The sequence below is a fragment of the Mus pahari genome, chromosome 17, assembly GCF_900095145.1.
Source record: "Mus pahari chromosome 17, PAHARI_EIJ_v1.1, whole genome shotgun sequence".
NCBI lineage: Eukaryota > Metazoa > Chordata > Mammalia > Rodentia > Muridae > Mus > Mus pahari.
Genome location: NC_034606.1, coordinates 49,488,089 through 49,510,129, shown reverse-complemented (window position 1 = coordinate 49,510,129; position 22,041 = coordinate 49,488,089).

The following is a 22,041-nucleotide window of genomic DNA, read 5'->3' as shown; positions in this document are numbered from 1 at the left end:
CCCTGCCAGCTGTCATGAGCCCAAGCCACTGCAGGGCATGAAGCTGAGGCAGTGAGGAATGCGTGCCTGCCTCCCACTGAGAACTTTCTCCCCAGATTGAATTGCACAGTGGGGACCTGCTCTGTGAGCAGACAATTTGCAAAACCCTGAGCTACCGGGCAGAAGAGGGCCAGCAGGGGACAAGCGACAGAGTCTCTTTTGTGTGTACAAGGTGCTCGTAGCCACCCACTTGGGCTGTCAAAGTCCTGTGTCAGAGGGTCCACTCAGTAGCCCAGGCGCTGTCCCAAGAAGGGAAAGAGTGAAGGGTAATTGGAGAATGCCATTTCTCACACCTCCCCCTAGTTGGTAGGTTGCAACTTCTTCCTTCTTGGTCTGCGCTGTTCTCTCTCTTAGCCCACATCAGCCCCTGCTGAGAACAGGGAAGCCCCTCTTGGGCCCTAAAGCCCAGTGTCCTTCACAGGGAGCTTGGGCAGCCACCTTCCCACACCTGCTGAGTTTCTTCCTCCAGAGAACAAAGGCTAGAGGCTCGTGAGCATCATCCAAGGGGAGATGGATGTGAACTCGGAGGGAATGACACTCTGAAAGAAAGTGTCAAAGGATGTCACTGCTGGCTTCCCCTGGCCCTTTGTGCAAACTATTCTACAGCTCCACAGAAGAGGAACTTAAGATATGAGCCAGGCTTGCCCAGCCTGAGAGCCCGTGATGTAAGCTAATTCTTCAGTATCGTGAAGTCACTATCTGGGCCAGGCTAAGGACATGTAAACCTCATGACGATTCCCAGGGAGCAGGTGCCCCGGTTATCTGTTTGCAGGACCTGGGCCGATGTTGTGTTGCCCTGCCTAAACAGGGCCAAGATGGACGGGCCTCTGTAGTCACAAGGACCCTAACTTTTGGCATTACTAGGGAACCTGAGGTAGCAGGTAGGGTCCATCTCCTCCCTGCCCCCCACCCCCCACTCCCCACTCTCTGAGCCCTCAGCCGCTTAGCAGGATTCCTTGAAGGACAACTCCCTCACCCCCAACCCAATCCTGGATCTACTTGCTATGTCCCTGAGGGGAACCTTGAACTCCCAATCCTCTAACCTCTTTAACCAGCCCTGGGTGCAATTTCTCTTCCTTAGACAAACCCTGAGTCCCCAGCAGCCTGGACATTTCATTCAAAGTCCCTGAAACTGGTCCATGATTAGCTGGGGCCTGACATTCAGAGAGGTAGCTTTACCCTCTTCCTCGTACCCTATCTTAATCTGTTTTCTGTTATTAGAGTAAAATACTCAAGGCAAATTGTTTTACAAAGAAAAGCCCAAAGGTTTATTTAGGTTACTGTTTTGGAGGCTGAAAGTCCAAACCGCCTAAGGCTATGTCTAGTAACGGCTATGAGGCAGATGGTGGGTGTGTGTCTAGGGGGAAGAGAGATGAAACCAGTGAGGCCAGGGTTGAGAGATCTCATAAAAATGACTTTCATGGGGTAAGGACAAGCTCCCTAATCCTTGAGATCTCACACCCTCCCGCTAAGTCCCACCTCTTAAAGGGCCCCTCACCTTTTACACACCCGTGCGTCCAACCTCTGGACACCTTATCCTCATGAGACACACACTCCATCCACATCCAGGCTGCGACCCTGTGGAGTGGGCTCAGCTGCTGCTCCTTCATTGTCTTCTTTAAAACCGTGTTGGAATGAAGAAACCCACACGCAGAGTCCACAGCCCAGAGCCTGGCCAGGATCGGGCCTTGGCAAGCTTGTTTCTTTTTCTTTTCCTAGCTCCTGTTTATACAAAGCCTTAAACCTGCCAGCAAAGAGAGACTGTGTGTCGCTGGGGGATTCTGTCTTCAATGGAGAAAGCAAAATCCCAGGTGGCATCTCTCAGAGCTGGCCACATCTGCCAGCTTCCCCATTTAGCTTTCCCTTTCAGCCAACAAAAGGACCGGTGGGTGGCCAGCCTTGTTCATCAGAGCAGGAGGCTGTTGGCAGCAGCAGCGGCAGTGCTGGGCACCGGTCTTCCTCTAGACCAGCTCTTGTGTTTTGTTAGGGAATGTTCAACAGCTGGTCAGGGGGCCTTTTGTTATCCTCCAGCACACAGCTCCAGGCTCTGACTGTGAAATCAGATTAGCAGGTCTAACTTTGCTAGTGTCTGTCTTACAGGTGACTAGTAAGTATCCTTATGCGGGTTGACTTTAAGGACAAGGCCTAGGGACACTAAGGCTCAACCAGTGCGAATTTTCTGGGTCTCTCCCAGAACTTGGCAGCTTGCAGGGGGTTTGGAGGGGGTGTCCTGTTTTTTAATCTGTTGTGCAACACTCAAGACTGCCTGTTCTGTGGCACTTCCTTGAATAGCCTGGCCTCTCTTAGACTGTGCCTGGTTCCCCTGGGCCTTCAAAGCCCCCTGAAGTCATATCCTCAAAGCCCTGATCATCTGAGTTGCCTTTGGACACGACTCCCTCCTCGGAGGCTGGTGTCAGTGAGCTGGCATTGGGACAGTCAAGACGTGGATGCTGATGTCTGTATGTCCTACATGGCTTTAGACTTGACCCCACTGGGGAGGTAGGAAATGGAGAAAGGACAGACACACGGACATACGTGCAGAAAAGCTGGTGCCCAGTGGACTGTGCACACACTGAGAGCGTAGTATGAACACAACTCTGGGCACCTCAGCACATTTATTAGGTACACCATGGGGGAGGGGATCTGGAGGAGGTCTCTGAGGGTGAGGAGCCTCCGGCTGTGTTCACCTAGGTCCCAGATTGTTCCTAGACATCGCCTCCTCCTCAGCTTGGGTTGCTAGCTTTCGCACACAGTCAACATTTGCGCTTGGATCAGAGGAAAGCTTTGCCATCCCTCTGAGCCTGACCCAGGGGGAAGGCTTTGTCATCCCCGTGGGTCTGATGCATTTGGTTGTTGACATGGCTGTCAACAAAACACATTCACTCGAGACTTCGTCTGTTCTTTACACATCCACTCAGGCCTCCTGGGCTTCCCACACATGTCGGAAGCACACAGAGAGCCGCCCGGAAAGTTGATGACTGGGTACAGCCCAGTTCAGCATTAGCTTCCTGAGGCTGTCTTCATGGGTACCACTGGCAGAGGGGTATATAATACAACACCCACAGTCAATGATAAAGTAAGGGCAGGTGAAGTTCCTTTTGTGTCACACAGAGAGAGCAGCCTCCAGTATCTACCTTTGCCCTCCTGGTCCTCTAGACACACAGTCCTGTCTTCACATGTGTGCATGGTTTTCTTAGCTCCCGTGTCCAAACTGAGCTTTGGTGAGACCCTGAGTCTGATTGGCTAAGGAGTAGCTGGGATGCTCTCCTCAATCAGCTACAGGGCAGGAGCTTTGTCTACACAAAGGTGCATTCTGAGGGCCAGGGCGAGGCCCTTGCATGGGAATCTAGAAACAGTTTCACTTCAGGCAACATCTTGCAAGTGTTGCAGGAAACCCACTGCAGACCTGGGAAGTAGGCTAGTGTTATGGGAAATACACCACAGAAGATGACTAGCCATGGGTTAAACCCATCCCAGAGTAGCCCCAAACCTTTCCCAGGGTGATCTTTTAAGCACAAACGATATCCTGGGTTGACATACTTCAGTTAGCAAAGCCAGCCAGAAGCAGAACTGAAGAAGCCAAAAATCAAGGTTAGTACATATAGAGGCTCTCCCAGAACTATGGACTTTGATGGATTAGATCCGTTTTAGTTTTGACAGGTACTTCTATCCACGTGTTGAGTTTTACAACCTGGTTGGTGCTTCCATCATGGAGTGGGTTGTGCTAAGGTCTGAGGCCCTGTGTTAAGTCGATTACTATGTGTAACTAGCTATAGCCCAGGTACAGGGGAGGGAGGCCATGGGTCACGGAGGCCACTGGGGCATATGGGAAACCTGAGCTTGCCAGGCAAGTACTGTCTCAGAATACCTTCATAAACGCCTTCCCCTACACCTTACTCTCAAACCAGAAACTAGGGGAGCACACCTCATTCCTAAGTCCTTCTGCCTCTACTTCCACATCTTCTAAAGAACTCTGGAACCCAGTCGTTCACTCTCAGTAAGTGTGTGAGTTGGGGTGTGGATGGGAGGGAACGAAGACTGAGAAGGAAGCGAGTAACGTGGGGGACGTAGGTATGTCAGAGATGCTCTCCTGAGAGGAGAACAGTTACCGCAGAGGCCCTGAAGCAGCAGAGACCACATCCCAGCCCAGTCCAGGACTTGGTTTCTCCAGGGCCCAATCCCTTCTGCTCCCTGCTTCAAATCCCAATCCTGGATCCCATGCTAGCCCCAGCGGCTGTTGTCTGTACACTCTGAGCCTGGCCTACACCAGCAAGAACGGAGTCTCTTGAGTTTCATTATTGAGATCACTTTATGTAATAATATCATGTAACCCGTGGGCAGAGAGCTGAAGAAAGTCCCAGAAATAATGAAACAAAGCCCATGGCTGCGTGGGAATCAGATCCCCTCTCTAGAAAAACCACAAAGGAAGTCTGCGGATTCCGCAGACTTCCTTTGTGTCCTCTGACCTCACCTTAATTACCACCAAGCAGCCCTCTCCTGCTAACGGGTAACTCTGTGTTTAGATTCCCAGGTGCTGATAAATGAAAAGAGAAAATTTCAGTGCCTGACTGAGAGCCACCTGCCCGGGGTTTCCACCCAGGTTCCAGAGCCCCAGGCAATTGCTGCCCTCAAAGTGGTCCCTGAGGGTGTATCTATTCATCTGCTGGCTTGTCCCTAAGGCTTATGGGAGGCCCACCTAGACTCACCAGTGCCTACCCACTCTAAAGATCAAACCTAGATCAAAGGGTAACTTTGTAACAAGGATGAAAAGCAAGTTGCCCAGGGGCTGGGAGGAGGCCACTGGGCTAAGCGACTGATGACAAGAGGAAAGGTACAGATGGGAAGATATCCAGAGTGGATGAACTGCACTGGGTCCTGATGAGACATCGGCATCTTGGGAAGGCTCCTATGAGCCAATCCAGTTAGCCCTAGGTTAGAACATTTTGTTGTTTGTTTGTTTGTTTGTTTAGAAAGAAGGAGCCTGTGGGCTGGCTTGGTGCCACACAGGGAACATGGAGGGCTGAGTAGTCAGGCATACCATTGCTCTAATACCCTTTCCTTGGATTCCCCCAATCTGTCCAGTGGCCAGTAAGAAACAGTTGACTGCAGAAGTCCCTTACCCCGAGGCCTCTGCTGGCTGTGACCTGCCATCATCAATGCAGGCTTCCTGGTAGCCAGCCTGTGGGCTCCTTTATGTAAGCTTTAGACTTTTCAGACCTTATTTTTAATAACGGCTCTTAAATGCTTTAACCTCCCCTTCCAGCCCACCACCCATCAGAGGTAGTGGGAAAAAGAAAGGTTATCAGGATATACAGGAAATGGGCTTGTTCAGAAATTGTTCTTTGGAGCAAATCCCGTCTGCATTGTCAGGAAATCGGCAGTTCAGTTCTCGGGAATCAGCAGCGGCAGCTCGATCCACTCGCAGACACTTCACGGATATACCAGCAGCCCAGTTCAGTAGTGTCAGGATCACAAATACAAATCAACAGCAGCGACCTAGCAGAGACGGCCAGGCCTCTGCTAAACTGGCAGGGGTCAGTAGGACCGAATGAGACCTGCGGGGACACCAGGAGAAGTTCTCTGCTGTGCCTCTCTCAATGCAGTGAAGATCATCGAAGACTCGGACCAACGAAGCTTTGCAAAGCTAGCTACCTGAGAAACACTCAGTCCCTGTCTGCCGAGTCCTATTTATACTCCCTCCAAACATCACGTGTCCTCCACAGGTCTTGCCTCACCATGTGAGTCAATCTTAGCAAAACTCCATGTGAGACTTTATCAGCCAACACCACTCTGTCAATCAGCCCGAGTCCACAGAAGTGGCAAGAAGCCGACAGCATACCCCCAGAAGTTTTTGGTGCGTTTCTCTCTATGGAGTCCCAACAAATGCAGCTCAACTACTCAGTGTAAGGTGGACTAATGCATGCGTGTTGTTAGCGAAGAATTCTTCCATCATGAGTCCTTTTACATGCTTGCTTTAGCAAAACATCCTTTCACCTGTGTCTGCTTCAGGAAAACACTCCTTCGCATGTTTGCCCCAGCAAAGCCCCCTCTGACACAGCTGAATTTTCAAAGAAACCAGAAGTTTCCACTTCACCTCCATGTTTTCTCCATCGGCATCCCTGGGCCTCCTCATTCCCAAAAGCCTCTCGGGCATTTCTGATGCAGGTTGATGTCACGGGCCAGTTTCTGTATCAGAAAAGGTGCAGTCAGCGCATTATCTCTTGGGGCTAGCATGAAGGAAGACCTCTTCCTGTTTCCATTTAGGATGCTGTTCATTTCTCTGTTTTGGCCAGACTCTTCTGAAGGGCAAACCTTTGTCACTCACTGCCCAGCCTCAAGACGAGTTCCAGACACAGAGCTCCATCAGGGACTGGGGGGAGAGGGGGCGCTGGAGGGTCTGTTTTGTCTGAATTTGTCAGTCAGTCATGGGGCTACACCATCTGTAAGGTGGTGAAATCCTAGGACAGTACCTGACTCACACATGTCCCCAAGCAGAGACCCAGAGGATGTTTGACAGCCTCTAGGAGTGGAAGCATCCTACCAGGAGTGACAGCTAATGCAGATGGTCTTTTCCAGCTCAGAAAGTAATTTGGGGGGGCTCTTGTTCTGGAACATCCCCAGGGTTCCCCTGTTCTCAGACACAGTGAGCAAGGGCCGCTTTCCATTCTCCAAATACCATCACCAAAGCAGCTGTCCCATTTGATGCAGGACAGGAGTCTGAGAGAGGTACAGGGACTCCTCCAAAGTCACCAGGTTCAGGACTATCTGACCTGAGCTTTTCTCCAGGCCTAGGGCTTAGGGAAGCCCTCAGCTAGTAGCCCTCCCTGTTTCAGCAAGTGCATATGGGAGGTCAAAGTCAAGCATGTAGCTAGCCGGACAGCTTCAGGTCTGCATGGGAGCTGAGTGGGGGCTCCCATCCTCAGGTCACTCAATGGGAGCAGAATCAAAGTGGTAAGGAGTCACACCCTGAAGCCAGGCAAGGCCAGATTCTGGGCAACAGGCTTAAGGTCACTCCTTTGTAAGTGGCAGAAGGGTGTCCTTATCCTAGAGACTTCAGAAATAGGAATAACATCCAGGTGCTGGCTCAGCACATTTGAAGGTGGCCTCTTCTGTTTCTCAACAGCTGGCAGGGCTTAGCCATGTGCCCAGAGCCTCCAGCAGCAGCTGTCTACACTGTGGGAGGACACGACACACAGCAGGGGTGGGTTACGGGACTGCTGTGTCCGAGGCCAGCTTCAGATAGAGCTGTAGAACAGTGTCACCTTCTACCCCTGGGAGGCAGTTGACTTTGGTTGGGATGCTCTGATGGAAGACTCAGGCAGTGGGTTTGCTCTGCTCCAGAAGGGGAGGATACTCAAGGCTTAGCAACTGGCAGAGGTGAACAGCCAGGTGAGAGTGGGGCCCATTAGGCCCTGTGCCTTATCCCGTTCGCCATCATTTAGACATGATCCATGATCCCACTATTTGGTCACCATTCTTCAATAGCTAGTGTGGCCTGAACCATGTCTTGGAATAATTCATACTCACTGGGGTGTCCATCCCTCAGGCATCCCATGAATACTTGTCAGATGTAACCATGCATCCCTGGGGAAGCAGGGAAGCTGGGGTCTTATTTTCCAGAAGCCCACCATTTGGTGGGGAAGGCAGCCATATCACAGCCCAATGTGGATGGCGAATGGTGCAGATCTATAATCACCATTCACTGCAATGGTGTCAGATACTCAAGCAAGAGGTTGAGACAGAGACAGGCAAGTTTCAGGTCATCCTGGGATACACAGAGAGTGGAGGGACAATCTGAGGGATTTAGTGAGAGACTGTCTCTAAATAAAAAGTAAAATCAAGGCTGGGGTTGTGGCTCACAGTGGAGCACTTTCTTAGCATGTTCGAGACCCTAGCTTTGGGTCCCAGTTCTGTGATAATAGTAACAAAAGGGTAGACAGCTGCCTCTCTTGATTAGTCCACAGGACACAGCACAAACTGGCATTACCCTCACCCTCCTGTGTGGCTGGGGCAGGTTTTTAAGCTATGGAAGAAGCTAAGATCACCACCAGGTGCTGGCCATAGGCTCTGGAGAGGTTGTACTGATTTTAAATGGTGATGGTGGCTATGCCAGAGATGGAGGGGCAAGAAACTGCAGCATACCACCAGTTTGTTGGTATGTTTCTCTTTATGGAGTCCCAACAAATGTAGCTCAACTGCACAATGTAAGGTGGACCAATACGTGTGTTGTTATTGAAGAATCATCCATCACATGTCCTTTCACATGCTTACTTTAGCAGAACATCCTTTCTCCTGTGTCTGCTTCAGCTAACCATTCCTTCATGAGTCTGCCTTAGCTTTTTGCCTGTCTCTACTTCGGTGAAATGTTCCTAAATGTGTTTGCTCCAGCAAACATCATCTAACCTAAAGAACCCTTAAGTTTCTACTTCACCTTCCATCCATCCATCCATCCATTCACCTATCCATCCATTTATCATCCATTTATTCATCTGCCCATCCATCCATTCATTCACCCATCTTTCCATTCACCTATCCATCCATCTATCCATCTATCCATCCATCCACCCACCTACCTTTCCACCCATCATCCACTCATCCATACACCTTTCTATCCATCCATCCACCCACCCATCTTTCCATTCATCCATTCAACCATCCATCCAACCACCCACCTTTCCATCCATCCATCATCCATTTATCTATTTGTCCATCACCCATCTTTCCATTTATCCATCCACCCATTCTAATCCATCTATCCACTCAACTTTCCATCCATCTATCCACCCAACTATTTACCAATACACACACACACACACACACACACACACACACACACGCCCCTTTGTATCCACCCACACACCTATTCATCTATTCACCTACATGTTCATCTTCCTAAGTACCTTTTACTCATTCCTGCATCCCCCTACTCATACACATCACCTTCTGGATACCCACTTGTCATCATTTCCATGGATGTACAGACATAGAAATCTGAATCCACAGTGAGGTCTCTCAGTGTAGTCAGGGAAGCCAGGCCTACCCACTCTACGGACAGAAGGAAGGTGCAAAATATGAGGCCACACCGAGTGGTCTGGCCAGGCCTTGTAGGCTTCCTGGAGGAGGGAAGTTTTGAGTTTCCATTGTCCCCTGAGCAGATCCAGTGACTTGCAGGAACTCTGTTTCCGTTATTTTGTTATCTTTCTAGTGACACTGCAGAGATCTAGAGGCAGTGATCTTACTTGTGGATTTATAACAACAGCATAGTGTGCTGACACCCCTGATGGATTCCCCCAGACCACCTGTGGGTTCGTGGGGAAGCCAGAAGGCTGAAGAGACAGAATCCTAATATCATTATAGCTCTTTTACAAAAAAAAAAAAAAAAAAAAACAAAAACAACAAAAACAAAAAACAAACAAACTTCGCAATGTCATTATCTGCCAAGAGGAAGAATCTCAGTATTTGGGGTGTGGGAAAAAGTAATTGAACTTGGGGGTACATTCAAAGGGGGAGGACGAAGGTGTGAGGCCAGTGGCAAGTGCTCGCTAATGAACCACCAGCATCAAGTTGCACAATGGCTGGACTGGACAGGACAGCCTGGGAGCTTTGAGGGTTGCCATATGCTCCTTCTTCTGGGAAGAGTCGCTGAGCCTGGGCCTGCAAGGGCACTCTGGAGCCTGGCACACACAGATCCCTGAGGCACCAGCAACACTGGGAGCACTGAGTCCTCCTGGCGGTGACCTATAAACTTAGACAGCCTCCATGCTTAGGACTGGGACAGGCAGATGGACTAAGCAATGCAGGTGCCCTGGATGGAGTTCACAGGAGTCAAAGGGCTGAAGCAACCCAAGACTAACAGGGGCTTGAGAAGAGGCTTAGCAAAGAACACAGTGCTGGGTCCTGTGGCCTGGAGGACCCATCTTCACAAGACTAGGAGGATACCTTCTGGTTGTAGAACAGCGGGTACACTGTAGGCCTTAACTGAGGACAGTGGGGAGCCAAAGAAGGGTTGTGAGCAGGAAATTGATGCTTTGAAACCGAGTTTCATATACATCTTCGGGCTATATTCAATTGATAACTCAGGGGCCAGAGAATGGAGTTGGGGTAAGACGCCGACTACAGCGGGGTCAAGTGGCACCTGTGGGTATCAAGGAGAGCATGAGAGATGAGAGTTGGAAGACAAAGAAGAAGACCTTTGCTCAGTCAGGCCAACCTGCTGGTATAGGGAGCAAACTCGAAATGGCAAGGGTGGGTCCCTCTTGTCATTCTTAGACCAACCCCACCACCACCACCACACTCCACTGCACAAACTGCCTGCTTTAAGTCCCAACTCCAGTTTTGAGAGGGGACCTTGGGGAGGCTCCTCAGCCTTTCTGACACCCATTGGGGCGGTCCTGGGCATCCCCACCCCTCCCCCACCTTTCCTGTTGCTTCTGCTGTTTCTCCAGGTTCTACTGTGGAGCCCCCCCACACTGGCCAAGGTTGTCTCTCATAGGGATGGGAGGATTTCGGCTCTACAACTATGAGAGCTAGTCTTTTTGTCGGGCTGGAGAGATGGCTCAGTGGTTAAGAGTACTGACTGCTCTTCCAGAGGTCCTGCGTTCAATGCCCAGCAACTACATGGTGGCTCAGAATCATCTATAATGGGAATTGGAGGTCCTCTTCTGAAGACAGTAACAGTGTACTCACATATATTAAATAAATAAATAAATAAATAAATAATCTTCACTGTCAACTTGACTAGATCGGAAAGACACAGAAGCACACCCCTAAGTGTGTCTGTGAGGGTTTTCCCAAAGGTTTCACTGAGAAAGCTCACCCTGGATGTGGGAGGCACCATCTCGTGGGCTTGAGTCCCTGAATGAATGAATGAATGAATGAATGAATGGGAGATGTGAGCTGAGCACCCGCATTCCCCGCCCCCCACTTCCTGACTGCAGGTGCCATGTGACCCACTAACCCACACTCCTGCTGCCTTCCCCACTATCACAGAATCTGTCCTTTCCTAAACCACGAGTCTCCCTCCCTCTCTCTTTCCCTCCCTCCCTTCCTTCACCTGATTCCTGAGTATTTGGTCAGAGCCACAAAGTGCCACAAATAGAAAACTGCTGCTAAGAAGTAGGGCTTTGATAAACCTGGGGGTGAGGTTTGCGGGGTTTGGGGATGGTTTTGTGAGAGGCATGTGAAGCAGTTTGGAGCTTTAGGCTGAGGAGCCCTAGAGAGAGCTGTAAGCTGACCCTGGCGGGATCAGGCAGTTTCGGAGGGCCAGCGGGACTCTCAGGATCTGCACTAGAGCCCATATATTAGGCAAAGAATCCAGCTTCATTCTGCCTGAGTCCTGAGAACTTGGATGAGACTGGACTCAAAAGTAAAGAGTGGATTTGTTAGGTGGGGGAATTTCGAGACAGCAGAGTACCAGGACTGGGTGTGGTGATTGCCTGACGCTTCTATCCAGGTCTACAGTAACAGAAAGTAACCCTAGTATGAGAAAGAACGGGGGGTGGGGTGGGGGTACAATTTGGCAAAGAGGAGAGAAAGAGAGAGCTCATAATGTAGACAAGGAGGCTCAGAGAAAGCAGCTCCTGTCTCCAGTCTCCACCGGGACTCCTGGGAAAGAGGCCCTGAGGTCAAGGCTCCACCCATTAAAGGGTCCGGTAGACATGCAAATTAATTTGAAAGGAGAGTGCCTGAGCTGAGGTGGTCCCCACAGGGACCCCCACTCCAGAGTCAGCCTTGAAGATGTGTGCAGATCATCTGTGGTCCCAAGGGGCAGGACTATGTCTCTAGCTGGCAGGATGGCCCAGTTGTTTTTACAGGCACGAAAGATACAAAAGTGAAGGTGTTGCAATGACTTCCATGGAGATTCCAGAAAGCCACTTAGATTAGGGTCGGGGTCCTTGCAAGAAGGGCCAAAGAGGCCATTGCATGAAACTGTGAAGATGAAGCCTAAATTGCCATGAAGATCTCTGGAGAGTGGAGATGCTAAGATCATGGGCTATCCACTGAGGAAAGCTACAGGCGCAGAGGGAAGCTGGCCCAGCAGAGGGGTCAGACATGCTAGGCAGCAGAGCTAGAGGGGGCAGGGGTGGCCCAAGGGTGTTGGCATGCAGAGAATTCCATCTTGAGTCCCAGATGCCAGATATGGATCTGCAGTGTGTGGCTCAGTGGATCCAAGTCTTGCTTGCGTCTGGTTTTCCTTGCTGGGTTCCCCTTCCGCCCCTTTGGAATGAGAACATTCGTTCTATAACACTATTAGAGATGTGTGACTATTTTTTGTTTTTTTTGTTTTTTGTTTTTAATAGGGGTTCACGGGTAGGAGATTGACTGGGTCTCAGAAGTACTTTGTGCTTTTGAGCAGTGTTTTAAACTTGTAAAAGTTACGGGGACTTTCAGAGATGGACAAAACACATCTCCCATTTTGTGGTAGAAGGGAAGCTTTATGGGCCAGGGAGGGATGCTATGGTTTACAGTGATGTGTTTGTGTCAAGTTTGCGAGGGGTGAGGTGCAACGACTCATCTCCACCATCAACTTGACTGGATTTAGAATCGCCATGGAGACGCACCCCTGAGTTTGTCTCTTGGAGTGTTTCCAGAGAGGTTTCACTGAGGAGGGAGGGCCCATCTTGAATGTGAGCAGTACCATTCCCTGGGCTGGGGTTCTGGGCTGAATGAAGAGGGTAGGCTGAAGACCAGCATGTATCACTCTCAGCTTCCCATGGGGACAGAGTGAGCATCTACCTCACAGTCCTGGTCTCCACGCCTTTGTGACCTTGATGGACTGGACCCTCAAACTGTGAGCCAAGTCAAACCCTTCCTTAAGTCACTTTCGTTGGGCCTTGGTCACAGCAACAAGAAAGGGTGATGGGTTGTGGCCCAAAGCACGCTGCGTCTCAGCCTTGGCTCGTTTGTGAAGTGGGAGTGGCAGTGATGGAGACCACCTCACGGATGTGCGGGTGACATCTGGCTCCTGCTTGAGTGGTACCCAATACATGGCCCAAACAGCAGCTTTGGCTACAGTAACAAAGCGAAGACATCTTGTTCAGTGGCAGCGTCCACCACATAGGATTATGACAGTGGAAAAGCTCCTGTCATCTAGTGACACTGAAGGCAGCAAGGTCCTCTGTGAGCTGTGGCCAGTGTGTCACTGGGTTCCAGGCCCTGGGTGGTGGCTTTGAGTGCCTGTGTAACTAGAGCTGCCTGGCTTGATACTGTTCTTCTAGATCGTACACTCTCTGCTCAAGAAGGGGAAGTTGATAGGGGCCAGCGACAGCCTTGCCCTTTCAGTACTGACGACATCTCTTGATGCCATTGCTTGTACCTTATGCTTGAGTCATCCTAGTGTGGATTTGCTCACTGTGACCCTGGGAGCCACAGGCTCCCTGAGGGGTATTTGCACTGTGACATGTCCCCTAGTGCCCCCCCCCCGTTCTTAGCGGCATCCCTGTCATCAAGTGTCACATTGTCATCGATGGTAATGCTGATGCATAACTGGTAGCCCTCCACATGGGGAAGCTGACACAAGTGGCGTGACAAGCTCTGGGCATAAGCCTCTACATAGCTGGAAATGGTGATGGCCGGCAGCATCCCTGCATCTTGCCAAGGCCCTGGGAGATACAGCCACATCTCAGGGTCTCCAGGAAGAAGAAACAATGGTGAGTCTGCTTCCAAGATGAGCTTACTGAGGAGGAAAGCGACTTGTCCCGTGTGGCATGTCCCTGGGAAAGTGGAAGACCCAGAGTCCTGGGCTTACTTTGTGGCTGTTATATCTGGAAAGGATGTGAAGGATGCGTGATGCCTCAAAGCAGGGCAAACCCCTAAGTACTCCTCCTCAACTTCCTCATCTGTAGTTAGAGTCTCAGCCTCGCCGGTGGGCTCTGACTCTGGGTTCCATCTTGGCAGGTGATTCCAGGATGCTTTGGGGCAGGAGTCAGCCGGTCTTCTTTAGCCTGGAATTCAGAAGCCAAAGGAGACTGGGCGCCAACCGTGAATGAGTCTGTCCACCTAGCTTTGGCCCCGTGCAAAGGTTAGGTGGGGAGGGCTAGGTCAGGGCACACCTAGGCCTCCAGGGTAGGGCTCCGCTTTTCTCTACACAACGGATGCTGCTGTGATTTAATACAGCATAGGTGCCAGCTTCTGATTACCAGCTGTGAGACCTTCAGAGATACTTAACCTTGCTGGTCCTCCCTATTCTTTGTATGCCTAGCTAATATCTTGTTCTTGGTGGGCCAGTGCGATTCATGAGGAAACCTGCGCAGGCGCAAGGCCTGGGCGAGGTGCACGGACCCAGGTTCTGAACAGCTGCATTTCCTTTTGTTCTCCTGTTCCAAAGGTTGAGCCGGTGGGTCAGCTAGGAAAACCCTCTGACATGACCTGTAAGTGTCCCTAAACCCTTGGCCACGACACACCCTCCCTCAGCCTCCTACTTCACACCCCATCAGGCCTTTTGTAAGTTTAGAATCTTCACGTATGTGAGCTACTGTGGCTGGCCAGTGGTCAGTTGACTTGGATCGTGACTCTGCTCTGCTGCCGGGCTCATGGTTGGCTCTCGACCAGGAGCCTCCCCAGAATAGAACCCAAGCCCTTGGCAATCTGGGCCATGCACTCCCTGGGCTGTGTGTTAACACAGTTTTTCAGTGATGAAGGTGTCTGGGGAGGCCAAGCCAATGGTTTAGCATGTTAAAGGGACTTGGAACCCTGTAGGACTTGTGCCACTGAACATGGCCTGTATCTGCATCCCCGTGCCTGGGCAGAGCTGTCCAGAAGCCATCAAAAGTGAGCTTGCCAGAACCTTGCACTGCTGGTGGGCAGGTAAGCATGGAGCAATCTGGGAAACTGAGGTTTGGAAGGCAGAGACAGACATGGCCCCATTCAAGGGCCTTCTGCTCTGTCAAGGGTAGCAGCCTGGAGTAGAAATGGCGGTCTCAACTGTGTGGCTCTATGCTCTTAGCCTCTCTGGGCTTGCTCTGTTCTCTTACAGAAACTCAGAAGTGACTTCCATGACAGATTTGTGGGGAGCGTCTGAGTGGTACTGGGGGAACCATATTGCCCTACCTGGCTTCAGTGAAATGGATGTGATCTTGAGCCCACCCTCTCACCTAACCCTAGAGGACAATTTCCTGCCCCAACAAACAGGTCAGAGAGAGGGGCAGAGCATCATCCTGTGATGTGAGGTCACACAGTCAAGCCCAGACCCCTGTTCTGGTCAGAAAAGCCCATACAGAATGGACAACTGGCTTGGAGAGCAAGGACCCTCAATCTAATCTTCCAAGACAGAAGAACCTCCAATGCCCAGAAGCGATTTCCCAGGCCACTGGGAATCCTCAGACTGCCCCTCTTGTCCAGCATCTGAGCTGTGTGGCCCCCTTCCGACAGTCTAAGCACCAGGTTGTCCCTGGCCCTGGTCCCTATACTTCTCAAGGACACTTGGTGAGCTGGGAAGGTTTCTGCTTGTGCCAGGTCCATTATCAGCCTTATGGTGGCACAGGGTTTCTGGGTCGGCCGAGGAGAGTCAGAGTCAAGGGGGGGGGGGGGTCGGGCTTCTGTTGAGCCAGCTGATGAACACCCTATTCACTTGTGTGGGTCTCTGCTTTGGATCTGTGCTGGTTCTATGGGAAGATGAGCTGTGAAAACCACCAACTGTGGAGAATCCAAACCCATGTGGACCAAATGAAGGAGGTTACCACTGCTGATACAAACCGACATCCCCAAGCTCTGGGCCCGCCTCCCCTGTCAGCACAGGTCCCTGTTGGGAATAAGCACGGAGAGGCCGAGCTTTAGGAGACCCTAGCTTGCACAGGGTGAGCTGTGGCTCAGGCCCAGGGTTCGGAGTATCACCAAAACCTTCATGGAACCCCATACCTTGGCTTGTCCCTATTGTCAGCTTGTCACCTGGGAAGTTATTTGTGAAGACAGGCTGTAACAACACCTTCCCTGGGCTTGTCACAGATTGATGTGCTTTCTATCCTGACAATGGAACCTGGCACTTCCTGGGTATATGTTGGGGTGGGGGATGACAGAGAACTATCAGTGATGGCACAGATAGGGAAACTGAGGCATGACACTAACCCCTAGGGGCTCTTGCTTTTCAGTTTGGGGCAATGAAGAGGGTGGCCTGTCCCTGGGCTCCCTACTGACCCTAGAGGCAGATACACCTTGGTAGCTTTATGTCCCACATAGCAGGGCCTGACTTAGTCACCACAGTAAACTGGGAGCTTGCTACCGCACCTGAATCGACAGGGCCAGGGCCTTTGCTACCCAGACCGGGGCCCACTCCACTCTGCAGGCCCACAGGTCTGCGAAGCAAGGGGATAGATAAGTCAGATCTGTGCTGGTGCTATTCTGTTGTAGCAGGAAAAATGAGCTACCAGACAGGATCTCTGTAGAAACCACAGGCGTGAGTATGCTGATTAGAAAGTCACACTTAGCGTACCACCAGCATCCCTTTGAGGCCTCGTGGTCAGCAGGTAGATAGCCAGCTGGGGCCTGGGGTCCCCCTTCTGGCCACACGGGCTGTCAGAGAGTAGTATCCTCAGATGGAATCAGGGACTTGTCTCCCTGCTGGGACCAGAGTGTCCACAGCCCCTCCCCTTCTTGCCTGGAGAACCTCAGCGGCACCTGTCCATCTCATACCCAGCCCCTCCCACACTGGGACATTGTGGATAGCCTCCACTTCTAAGGGCTCACAGGGTTACAGTCTTCAAACCCCAAAGCTTCCTCATCCTGCATGCAACAGATCAACATCCTTAGTAATGTCTGCACCCTCTCTCCTTCTTCTTCCTTGGCACATAGCCCCAGGTCAGCGGAGGGAGGAAGATCCCGGGTCCATCTTGGACCTGGATAGGCCATAGCTGTGAGGACTGGGAGCGGTCCTGCCTCACCTCCTTCAGGGCTAGCCTGGTTGTTACAGCTGCAGTCAGAAGGGGGCAGGAGAGGGGAGAACAGAGAACTGGGTGCCTCCATGTAGTCCTGGTGTAACACAGCCAGGTCTTTGGCCATTCTTTAGGGCATGTGGATTGGTCAGTTCTCTAAGTCTGAGCTCCCAAGTCTCCAAGATGGCTATGGTATCTGTAACTTGCTCACTTCTGTGTACCTGACCTGGTCAGCCAGCTGCGTGTACCCCCTGGATAAGCGCAGTGAGAGAATGTGTGCTCCCTCCCCCATGACCCTCCCCCCCCCCCAAAGCATCAGTGGAGACCTGATGCTGTAACTGGTTTCCCAAGCCTCTGGGCAACCTGGCTTTGGCAGCTCTGTTCCTACAGCACAGAGAAGCCAGGGCTGTGCTATATGATCTGTGTGACTCCAGAAGAGACTGGGAAAGGAACATGCAGCTAGCTGTCCGAAGTGGAAGGGCCTCAGAAGCCAACAGGCTTTATCTGGGTAGCTTTCACCTCAGGGTCTCTACCGTCCACCAGGAAGCCTTCCAGGGCTCCTCCAAGTACTCGGTCCAGCAAAGGTCTCTCAGCCTTTGTGGATAAACAAGGCAACAGGTGTCCCCACCCCCTCCATGAAAAGATCAGAAAGTCCCATGGAAAGTCCCCTGGTCCAGCATTTGTCTGAAGACAGAGCTGAGGCCTGATGCAGCCTTATCCTTTCTTGGGGGAACAGGGACCTCTAGACCTCTTGAGCCCTATTCTACACATACTGCATGCCCAGGGTTAGAACCCTTGAAGAGGAGGAAAGAAGAGACTGATGATCCCTGGAAGGTGGGGACCACTCCCTGAAGGAAGTCTGGGGGAGGAGGGGACAAAGGGGCATGTCACAGCTGGGGAGCCAGCTGGCTCTTGCCCCCTGGGGCTGTGCCTCCCCCTCAGCCTTCCCCAGGAGGATTCCAGAGAGAGCAGGGTGGAAAGCCTTATGCCCCCAACTTCTAATTAAATGGCAGCGATTTTGACGTGGCAGGTGATCTTCTCGGGAAGCCTGGCTTTAAATTTAGCTTCCTCCCCAGCCAGCCCTTTGAAAAGGCTGCACTCCTCGGAGAGAGCATGAGTCATCGCCAGGCCGGCCCGCCTGCCGCTTGCTTGCTCGCTCGCTAGCTCGTCTGCCCGGTGAGCAGTTGCTTTTGCGGGGGAGCAGGCCTCCCGAAGGCTGAGATGTAGTAAATAAGGCCGGAGGATGAGGGTGGTGCTGGGGTGCAGAGCAGGGCTCCCCACTGCAGGTGACGCTGCCGAGATGGGGTGAGAGCAGCTGCTTGGTCAGCTGTGAGGGAACCCAGCCCACCTCCCAGCTCGCCTCCCGGTGGGGGAGGGGACTCAGCACAGACATATGCGTGACCCCTGAGCTGCCTGCTTCACCTGGTCCTCCCTGCTCTGGCAGCCTGTCTCTGCATATGCAAGGGAGAAGGAAGCTGAGAAATGCTCTCCTTCCCCCTTGGTATCTCAGCCCCATTCCTGAGCCTGGGGTGGGTCTCTCAAGGGCTGGCAAGATGGCTCAGTGGGTAAAGGCCTTCCTGCCAAGCCGGACAGACCCGAGTTTATTCCCTGGGACCCATATAGTGAGTGGTAGGAGAGAAGTGACTCCTGAAAGTTGTCTTCTGACCTCCACATGTCCACCACGGCATGTGGGTATGTGTGCGCATATACATATGCACATACAAAATAAACAAGTAGAATGTAATTTAAAAATGGGGAAATGGAGGCTGGGGTGAGGCTCAATTAGAAGAGTGTGTGCCCAGCATACGTATTTAGATTTTTGTCCCCAGCAACACATAAACTGTGCATGGTGGGGCATGCCTATAATCTGAGCTCTTGGGGAATAGAAGCAGGAGGATCAGGAAGTTCAAGGTCACTTCGAGAGTCTGAGCCCAGCCAGGGCTACTTAAGAGTCTATCATAAGTAATAAGAGAGAGAGAGAGAGAGAGAGAGAGAGAGAGAGAGAGAGAGAGAGAGAGAGAGAGGAAATAGCTTGGAATGGTGTTGAGTTTAAGGTACTGAGATGGGAAATTAACAGGGATAGTTGGGGTGGTCTCTGGTACAGCAATACAGTCACCACTGAAAGATACTGGGGTCAGCTGGACTGGAGGTGTAGCAAGGGTCCTTTCTCCTTGAGCCCTCAGGGAAATATGGGATCAGACCCAACTTGATCCAGGGCAATATAACTTCAGAACTGTGGGGAGTGGAATAGGGTTCCTAGCGTGGTCATTGTTAAAGCAACCACAGGGCACTGGGATGCAGGGGCAACAAAAAAAGGGAAATGGAGTGGGGCTGCACAAATGACAAGACCTCCTTCCCCCTAGAGGACAAGAAAGCATTGGCAGGACCAAGGACCCACTAAGCCAGCATTTGCTTGTTGGAGGGCTGATGTGATGCGGTCTGCCATTGATCTTTTTGCTGGCCCTGGTGGTCATCCTACTTTACAAATGAGGAAACTCAAGGCTCAAGGATGCTAAAGGATTTTGTACCTCAGAGGAGGGATACCTGGGCAATGGGATGCAGGCAGAATCTGACCCTGTGCCTGTACTTTACATGTGTGGGGAGGTGTGAGGGATCTCACGTGCTCATGCTGGCCTCAGTGTGGCTGGCACAGGCTGCCTGCAGAGGAAGTATTCAAGGGAGGAGACAGGGGCTTGGGCTGTGTCAGAGGCAGGGCATCAGTGGTCACTAGCCACTATGTCCTCAGGTGCACACACTCATTACAACATAAGACTGTTTAGCATCAGTGTTGGAGGGAGGGAGGGGACCCCTCCACCCAGAAGCCACCATACACAGATCCCTCTCACCAAGACAGCCTGCCTCACGTGTGGGAATGCACACAGACACGCCATGCATGAAGGCCACATGGGAGTGCGAGGCAAATTGAGATGCCCATGCATCCCATCCACCCTTTGTATCCGAATATCTGTTGATACATCTCCTCCTCCCAGATACCGTGATCTACACCATGACATTCATCCGATTCACACCACCCATGTATACAGAAAACATGGTTACCCACAGCCACAGCACACACACATACAAAGCAGGCTACATTCTGCTCTCTGCACACACACCATACACGTGTCCCATGACGCCTAACATACGCAAACACTCCATGCCATGCCATATAATGCATATATAGATGAGACACACACATAAGCATATAACACAGACACAACACACACAACGTCTACTGCACAATACCCACGCCTAACACACACGTATCAAATGTCACACAGGGCACCCCATGCTACACCCCACTTCCCCCAGTCTGACCTGTTCCCTTGCTGTCCACATGGCCTCCATTGCAGAGATCTTGGGACCAGGGTCTCAATGGGAGCCAGAGAGCCCAAACCTTACCTAACCCTGCTCCTACCAAGACCTGAAGTTGCCTTGATTTGTCCAATTTGATTTCACACTGACATGGAGTGAGAGGACTCAGAGGATCGTCCTGCCTCTGTCTTTGACCTCAGCTGAAGTGGGGTCTTCGTCAACTTCCTCTTTGGAAGGTTTGCATCAGCAAGAAGGAACACAGAATTGCTTTGGTTTGTGTCCATGGTCCTGAGTGCTGTGGACTCACACACACACACACACACACACACACACACACACACACACACACTTCTTGCCCTCCTCCAATTACCAAGCAGGCTCTGCCTACCCTCTGGCCCTCTCTAGAGCCTGGCCTTACCTATCCTGGCAGCTTTGGTGCCCTGGCCATTGGCTGAAGTAGTTCCCACGGGCAGCCCCAGTCTCAGGTGGGTCCAGTAGGTTAGTCCAGGCTATGTCCATGAAGGGAACCAGAGCCTGGATGCTGAGATGTGGGAGCCATCGCCCCTTCACCTGCACAGGCTTGGGTGAGAGAAAGCACTGGTTCTCCCCAGCTGGTGCCTTACCCTTGAAAGCAGCAAAGAGCCAGGCAGGTTCCAGCATCCCATGGGGTTTGAGAGCCTGCAGTGAAAGGGGACGAAGGTCTGTTCTGGAAGAATCTCTCCGTGTCACCGAGGCACCTGTGGAGGGGACAGAGATGCTTGGGATTCAGTTTGAGCTTTGACTCTGCCCCTTGTCCGCTGTGTGCCCCGGGGGTGCTTTCTCAACATCTCTGAGCCTGTCTGTCTGTCAGCAGAGTCCAAAGGAACCACTCAGTGCCAAGGCAAGAAGTTAAGTTCAGAGTATTGAGGGCTCGGCTCCGTTTACCTTGAGGTTCCATTGAGGTCTCAAAAGTCAAAGGTGACCCCAAAATGTGGGTGGCAGCAGTTGAGCCTGGACGGGTGGATCTTGGGGGGGGGGGCTCTGCATTTCCAGATGCTCAAGGGTATATTCTCTCTTCAGTGAGCAGTACAGAAGTTCCATCCTGACTCTCCCCTGGGAGGAATGCAGGGTTGCCACATGCTCCCACAGGACTTTCCGAGGTTGTCCGGGCAATGGGGAAATGTAGACCCACAAGCTTGAGGATGGAAGCAGGTACCTCCTGGCCCTGAAGGTCAGCCATGAAATGGGGGTGAAGTCAGAACTAGGGGTGTGCTGGGGAGAATTAGACATGGGATGAAGGTTTAGACCCAGGTCAAGGAGGCTGGGAAAACACAGATCAAGTCTGCCCCTGCCCTTGACTGCCTGCTTCAGGGTGGTTAGCAGAATAGATCTCCCAGCCAGAGCTGGGGAGATGCACAGGGTGGGTGGGGCAGAGTGTCCCTGCTGGCTGCACGGGGCAGAGATCTGTCCACCCGGAAGGAGAGGCTGCATCCCTGCAGACAGTTGCTGGTGCCTGGTGTCTTTCGGAGCAGGTATCAAGCTGGGGAGCAGGTGGAAAGGAGATGGGGGGGGGATTGAGGAGAACCCTCTGGTGGAGGTTGGGAAGGGGGGGGCGGGTGAGGAGGGAAGGGAGAAGGAAGAAACTGGAGAGGGAGGTGGGGAAGACGGAGTGGGGGAAGGAAAAGTAAAAAGCTAAGAAGAAAGTGAAGGATGAGAGGAATGAAAACGGAGGGTGAGGAGAAAGGCAGGAGAGATGGAGAAAAAACAAAGGCGGAGCAAAAGCAAGGTGGAAAAGAGAAGCGACTGGGACGCGCGGGGAGGGGGGGGAGAGAGAGAGGGAGAG